This window comes from Neltuma alba, unplaced genomic scaffold, assembly GCF_004799145.2.
Source record: "Neltuma alba isolate B1F8T4 unplaced genomic scaffold, ASM479914v2 tig00004384_pilon, whole genome shotgun sequence".
NCBI classification, from domain to species: Eukaryota; Viridiplantae; Streptophyta; class Magnoliopsida; order Fabales; family Fabaceae; genus Neltuma; species Neltuma alba.
In genome coordinates this window covers 22,693-30,256 of record NW_021633685.1, presented here as the reverse complement: position 1 = coordinate 30,256, position 7,564 = coordinate 22,693, and positions in this window count along the sequence as shown.

Genomic DNA, 7,564 nt, shown 5'->3' with positions numbered 1-7,564 from the left:
ATTAATTTAGGATTAATTTCGAAATTAAATATCATTCATAATACCTATAGCATCCTATATATTTGATATTGGGAGCTAGGGTTTTGAGTGAGAGAGTGAAAACACTTACAGATAAGAGACGGCCAGTAAATAGAGAAGGGAGGACGGATTCTTCGAAAATAAACCCTAGAAGGACAAGAGGCGCTAGCACATCGTTCGTGATTGGAACGCTGTTCGTGTGGATACCGGTAGAGGAAGCCGACCGGAGTTGTCGACTTCAAGCGACAAAGGAGGCGAGCAGAGGCATCCTGAACGGCAGAATCACCGAGCCACCAAGAAATCGAACATCGAAGGTAATGCTTCTTACTACTTGACTTAAACACGATCGGTAAATCCGGGCAAGGGATTGAAATCTTAAATTTATTTTCCGTTGCGTGTTTTTCAATTCCCTTCAAGTAGCTGCCATGAACTTCCAAAGACCCAACCATCTCTCCCCAAACACTTACAATAATGATTAGAGAGGTTACTTAGCATCTAAGTAGAGTGGCAATAATAATAGAGGATTTCAAGGTAGTCACGGTAAGGAAAATTTATATGGAGGTGCTGGAAATTCTCAAGGACAGTTTGGGAAAGCCTCTATGGGAAACTATGTTGGACCATCTACAATAAGAGAGATTCCAATCCAAGAACCCAATAGGGAAGACACTACTAAAAATGATGAGCAAACTATGTGATAAGGCAGAGCAATTTGAGATCAAAAATAATAATGTCTAAGCCTTTTTTACCCAAATGGTAAATTTTAAGAGCAAGCAAGATACTAAGAAAGTAGACCTACCCTCAACATTGTTATCAATCCCCAAGGCTTAAATGTCATAAGTTTGAGGAGTGGGAAGCTAGTTGGAAAGAAAGATTAGGAAAATGAAGATGAAAAGGTTGTTTTGAATAAAGTCGTACAAATCCAAGAGCCAACTTCTACAGTTGTACCTTCATCTGAAAGTATAAAAGAGAAGAACATCTTGAAAAAAAATAGACCATCATGCTTGTTGATGACAAAGAGGATGTTGGAGCTGCTAAGAGAAGTCAACTTCACACCTAAGGAGCTGCTAGCAATAAGTATAATAAGGTAATTCTTAAGGAACTTTCCTTTCCACATTCTTATCTTCAAGGCATGAGAAAATCTAATTCTAATAATAAAAGAGATGATGGCTTGTTTGAGCTATTTAGTAAATTGGAAGTTAATGTGCCTTTACTTGAGTTGGCCTCTCAACTTAAGTATGTCAAGATATTAAGAGATCTTTGTAGGTATAAAAAGAAATTTAAGCCTAATAAGATGGTCCAATTACCTTCCAATGTCAGTGCACTTTTTAAGCCCCAATTATCAGTTAAATGTCAAGATCCAAGAGTTTCACTATACCTTGCACTATAGGAAGGACTACTATTCTAAAAGCCTTACTAGACTTAGGAGCTGCTACTAATATGATACCCAAATCAATTTATGAATCTCTAGGTATCACTACCCTTAAACCCACTAGTGTTATTTTGCAATTAGCGGATCACACTGTTAGATCTCCACATGGGGTGCTTGAGAATGTGCTAGTAAAGGTTAGGGACTTACTCATTCTTACAGATTTATATGTTTTGGATATGTCTAGGGAAAGTATGAATGAAGGTGCATTAATTCTTGGTAGACTTTCATGAGAATTACTAATACTGAGATTAAAATGAAGGAAGATTCTGTCATAATGAGTGTAGGTGATAATTTTTGTGCATTTTAACATGCACGAGAGCATGAAACAACGTAATGAAGACTATTTCTTACATGATGTGCACTTTATTGATGAACTTAATAATGATTTCCATGTTAAAAATAATAGTGCTTCTCATATCGTTGTTGAATCTTCTAATACACTTATTGTCCATTCCTCCCATTCTACTTCTTCTTCTATTTCCCCATCTCATGGTAGTGATATGTTGTGTTACAATGCTTATTCTTTAGATTACACTTCTTTCACTCCATGCAATGTTTCATATAAAAATAATATGCTTGTTGAACCTTCCACTAACCTAAAAGTGTTTGGGAAAGGTATTTCTTGTGATGATTTTGTAGGGTTTAGTGGAGCTGTGAGGTCTCATCCTAAGAAGCCACTTAACTTAATCAAAGCATTGAAGGAGATAGGATAACTTGTTAAGATCTTATGTGAGTTCATCCTCCACCATTAAAGGAAGAGAAATTATTAGACCTTATAGCTGAACAATTCACAAGTCCACTTCTTTAGCCACATGTTTTGTCTTTGGATCCCAAGATACTTGCCAAGGGAGCCCTCCAAGTTGATAAAGAGGAGTATGACATTGGTGACTATGTCATAGCTTATGTCTCTAGTTACTTCACACCTTATGAAGATTTCAAGGAGACTTGGATAGGACCTTTGGAGGTGGTCTCAAAGCTCTCAAATAGAAAGTACAAATTGAAGGATGGGATTGGCAAGCATTTCCATTTAAGACCAAACCGCCTCTGTCTCTACCACACTAGTTACAAGCCTCTATAACTAAGGTTGTATCTCTCCTTTTCTCTTGTTCTTAGTTATCTACATTGAATTGAATGCTCTGTGCTGTTGAACAAGTGTGGGGGAGGGATATACCAGTAGAAAAGGATAGTTTTTGAATTATGTGTGATGTTTTGTCCTTTCACCTTATTCTTTACATTTCCAAGTCTAGTGTTTGAGTCTTGTGTAGGCTGCAATGAGGACAATGTAAGGTTTAAGTGTAGGGAAATGTTTAGTACTTTGTTGTTTGTTTGTATTTTTGTCTGTTTTGTTTATGTTTTGTTTTTAACTCCTTTGTTAGCAAAAGGGCTCAATTTAGGCTTAATTTTTCAAAAATTTTCTATACTTTTGGACTGAATTAGCTATGTTTTGTATCTTAATTGCATTTTGATTAATTATGATTATTTACTTGTTGAAATGAAGTGTGAATATCATATGCATTAAGTGCTAGTTGTGATGCATAGACTAGGCTTGATGAATATGATAGGAACAAAAGCTTAGTTGGAAGGATTTGAGCTTATTGTTCATTTCATTATCTGTGACATATCCATTTAGTCCATTGCTCTCTAGAATGTCTTGGTTCTTGCTTGAGGTTGTATTTACATTGACATGATAGAGATGACATAGGCATTCATTTAAAAAGCTAGTTTGACCAAAAGGCCAACCTTAAAAACACTAATGCTTTGTTTACCCCTTTTAGCCTATCATTTTCATTTCTTTATCCTTTCATATGGGAATGAACTCAATTATGTTGCATCTCAATCTTTTCTTGAGTATAATGACATTTTATACTATTTAAATGCAAGAAAATTAACTATTTTATGTATTTCACCACAGCAAAATCTAATAAGCACCGTGACGCCCGAGATAAAAGAGTTGCGAAGAAAATCTTCTATATACTTCACTATGACAGAGATATGGAAGCGTTGTAGTGAACAATCTATATATCAAAAAAAGATCAAAAGAAAAAGAATAGAAAAAAAAAGAAGAAAAAGAAAGAAGTAAAAGGAAAAAAATAAAAGGTATTGTTTGGAATAAGTAATTTTCATTATGTTGTTATCTTTACTCCTACACATTCAATTGTCTGCAGGCACTTGGTTCATTCTAATTTATATTATTCATATCTCCTTTCCATTACATCCATACAGTTAACCCTCCATTCATTGGCCTATTCAACATTACAACCTAATAAAAGCCCTATTGATCTTTTTTTGTCATCATTGCTAGTGGTGGAGAGCTTAGAACCATTACAAGCATATGGTAGAGGATGGTTAAGTGGATGTTGAGTGAAAATACTCCCTGAGAGTTAAGATTAAAACACTTGTCCTTGGAAGGTTCCTCTGAGCATTCATTTAGGTTAGTCTTTGTACCATTTGATTAGTTCTTTTACCAAACGTGATTCTTGATGCTTGCATAGCTTATTCATTCCTACCTCTTGTTTTGCACTGAAATAATTTGCCCAGGAGTACAAAAGCTAAGTATGGGGGAGTTGATAAGTCTCATATCTGACCCATATTTTCTAGTCTAAACTTACGCTTTTATAGCTTTTAATTGTGTAATTTGGGTTAAGTTAGAGGTTTTTTAGCATTAAGGGCATAAAAGTTAACTATGTATTTTTATATGATAATTCTTGATTTTTATTCATTTATTAAATCTTATGTATCCTATATACTTTAGATTAGATGACCATGAGCTCAATTTGACTATGGTAGGTGATTAAAGGTTGAAGAAATCAAGGAAGAATTATTCTATCTCAACCGTAGCAGCACACTTTTCCCTTCATTGTGGCAAACGTGCCTAATAGAGGAACACAGATTCACTAATCCAAATGGCATCATCTTGGCATCGCCACGACGAACTTTCTGGAGCGTGGGGTGAAAGGTCAGAAATTTTGCTTTTAAATTCCAAATCACATGCCAAAATGATGGTTTTGCCATTCCTTTCATTCTCTGCTCGATTTCTCCACCAAGATCCTCTCAACTTCGTCCCTCTTCACCTCTGTACAATTCTTCACCATTAATTCATCATTTCTACTCAATTCCTTTCATTTTCCATTGATTATTCTCCTCCATTCATCCTTAGATCATTGTTGCCATGGTCGTCGAAGTTGCAAAGATTTGTGGAGTTGTGATTTCAATCATGAGAGGCTAGATCATGAATCTTTCATGTTCAATGAAGCCAATTTGAGTTCCTAAGGCTATAGTAGGAGTTTCTTCCACCTTCTTAGTTTCACTCTCTATATTCATATATTGTATTTCTAAGGTTTAGATTTGTGATTTGTAATTGTATTGAGAAGTAATTCGGTTGATTTACATTAAAACTAAGATTTGGATTGTATTATGCACTTTAATTAATTGATTAGATTGATATTTCCTTTTGTTATATTGAATCTTTTATCTAAAGTATTTGAATCTTTTGATTAACCGGTTAGGGTTCTAATATTATTAATTAAGAGAGTAAAATACCTCTTGCAGAGTATAATTCATATTAGGTATTAAGATGAGTGATAAGCCTTGTCGTGTGACTATCGGATAAGACTAAGCTAAATGCAATGTAGTGGCACTCACCTAGATGTCAAACTCTTAAGGAACCTATGGATGTCTTAGTAATTTAGCACAAATATCAAATTAATTCAGTTTCTAGCATGCGATCTGATATTTAAATGCAGATTTTGGTCCTTTCGCTGCAGTGCTCCTTCACGTTCACCACAGAGCACACTAAAATGATGCCATTTAGATTAGTGAATCTGTGCTTCTAATGCGGCACCTTCGCCGTGGTGAAAATCAAAGTGTGCCACGGGAAGTAAGGCAGAGTCATTCCTTCCTTGATTTCTTCAATCTTTAATCACCTATAATAGTTAAATTAAACTCATAGTCATCTAATCCAAAATACATTTAGGGTACATAAGAGCCAATTAATGAACAAAACTCAAGAATTATCACATAAAGACACATAATTGACTCTTATACCCTTGATGCATAAAAACCTCTAACTTAACCCAAATTATCCAATTAAAAGCTACAAAAAAAAATACAAGTTTGGTCTAGGAAATATAGGTCAAATATGAGATTTATCAATGAGTTGGATGAGTTAGAGTTTTAGCTCATTGAATTCATTATTTGGAGAAGGTTTTCACAAATCGAGTCTAATAAAGGATTTGAAACTTAATTAAAAGAAGAACAAGGATGATTTGTGGATTTGGCCATCAAGGATAATTCATACATTGCATTCATCTTCAATCATTAAGTCTAGAAATTACAAAAAAGTTTAGATAGTTTTACTGTAGTCGTTAATATAGTCACTAGTTGCACAATTACTCATCACATCATACCTGATTAATTTGATATTTATGCTAGATTACTAAGACATCTATAGGTTCCTCAAGAGTTCAACATCTAGGTTAGTGCCACTACATTGCATTTAGCTTAGTTTTATTTGGTAGTCAAGTGACATGGCTCATCAATAGCCCAGAGTAGGCACAAAAGTTACACTGATGTTTGGCAAAAGCCTCTAGAATTTGAAGTTTGAGATCATGTATTTTTAAAAGTATCTCTAACAACGGGAGTAGGAAGATCGTTGAAAGCATAGAAGCTTACATCCAAATTCATCAGACCCTTCTAAGTTCTCTCGAAGATAGGACCAGTACCCTATAAATTGGCCTTACCCCCTAATTTCAATCAGATGCATGATGCTTTTCATGTTTCTCAGCTGAAGCAACACCAGCCTGATCCCTCTCATATTTTGGAATATGAGGATATCACACTGCAAGACAACTTGACATTCAAAGTAAAGTTGTCAAAGATCGTGGATCGACCAATCAAGTAGCTACGAAATAAAACCATTCTAATGGTCAAGATGATCTAGAAAGGTTTAACATAGGAAGAAGCAATTTGGGAGAAGGAAGATGACATGAAGTGCAGTTACTCGGAGCTCTTCAAATAAGGTACGTTTCAAATTTTAAGGAGGAAATTTATTTAATAGGGGAGGAAATGTCACATCCTGCAATAGAAACAAAAAATTAAGTCAAGGGCCAATAGAAAAAGTGGATTGGCTGATAAAGCCAGGTATCACACTGCAAGACAACTTGACATTCAAAGTAAAGTTGTCAAAGATCGTGGATCGACCAATCAAGTAGCTACGAAATAAAACCATTATGATGGTCAAGGTGATCTAGAAAGGTTTAACATAGGAAGAAGCAATTTGGGAGAAGGAAGATGACATGAAGTGCAGTTACTCGGTGTAACACCTTACGTTTGCATCCTTATATTATGCCAAGTTAAGATATTTGAAAGTGCATTTACAGGTTACTGGGTTGAAAAATATGAGTTTGAAAATTTCTTCTCCCGCATTACTATTCACTGTAACCTTAAACTTGGCATAACTTTGAAAAATCACAACTAATTCTAGAAAAATTGAAACAAGGTCGTTCCAAGTCTCACTCGAAGCTCTTAACATCTATTAGGGAAAAATGACCTCAGGTTCCAATTTAATCAGAAACACATCCAATTTTAATTTCAGAAAGTACTGTTCATCTGGTCATTTTTCTATTTTCCAGGATTTTTGCCTAACTTCGGAAAGGCATAACTTCTTGCACAGAGCTCCGATTTTGACATTTTACCACTCATTTTAAAGGGAAAAATAAGATCTATTTGCATGCCAAAGTTTAGGGGAAAAGTCAACCATTTGACTAGAGTCTTAATTGGTCAAAGTTTGGTCAAATTTAGACCATTTCTTATCCCCCCTTTCACTAATTCTAGCACCATTTCGTTTTTCACCATAAGCAGACCATACTCGCATATAAAGCTACTCTACCATTAATATACATCCAAAAAGGTTATCATGCTCAGAATATGCTTACATGGCTTGGAAAAGAAAGGTTTAAATCCATATAATACAATACATAGATCATAATTCCCTCAAGCCATGATTACTTCTTTTCCCTTCTCCTTGGAGGTAATGGCACCTAGGATATCTTGTCATAGGAGGAATGCGATTTCATAGAAATCCCAGTAGCATTGAACATATAACCATCAAGTTAACAT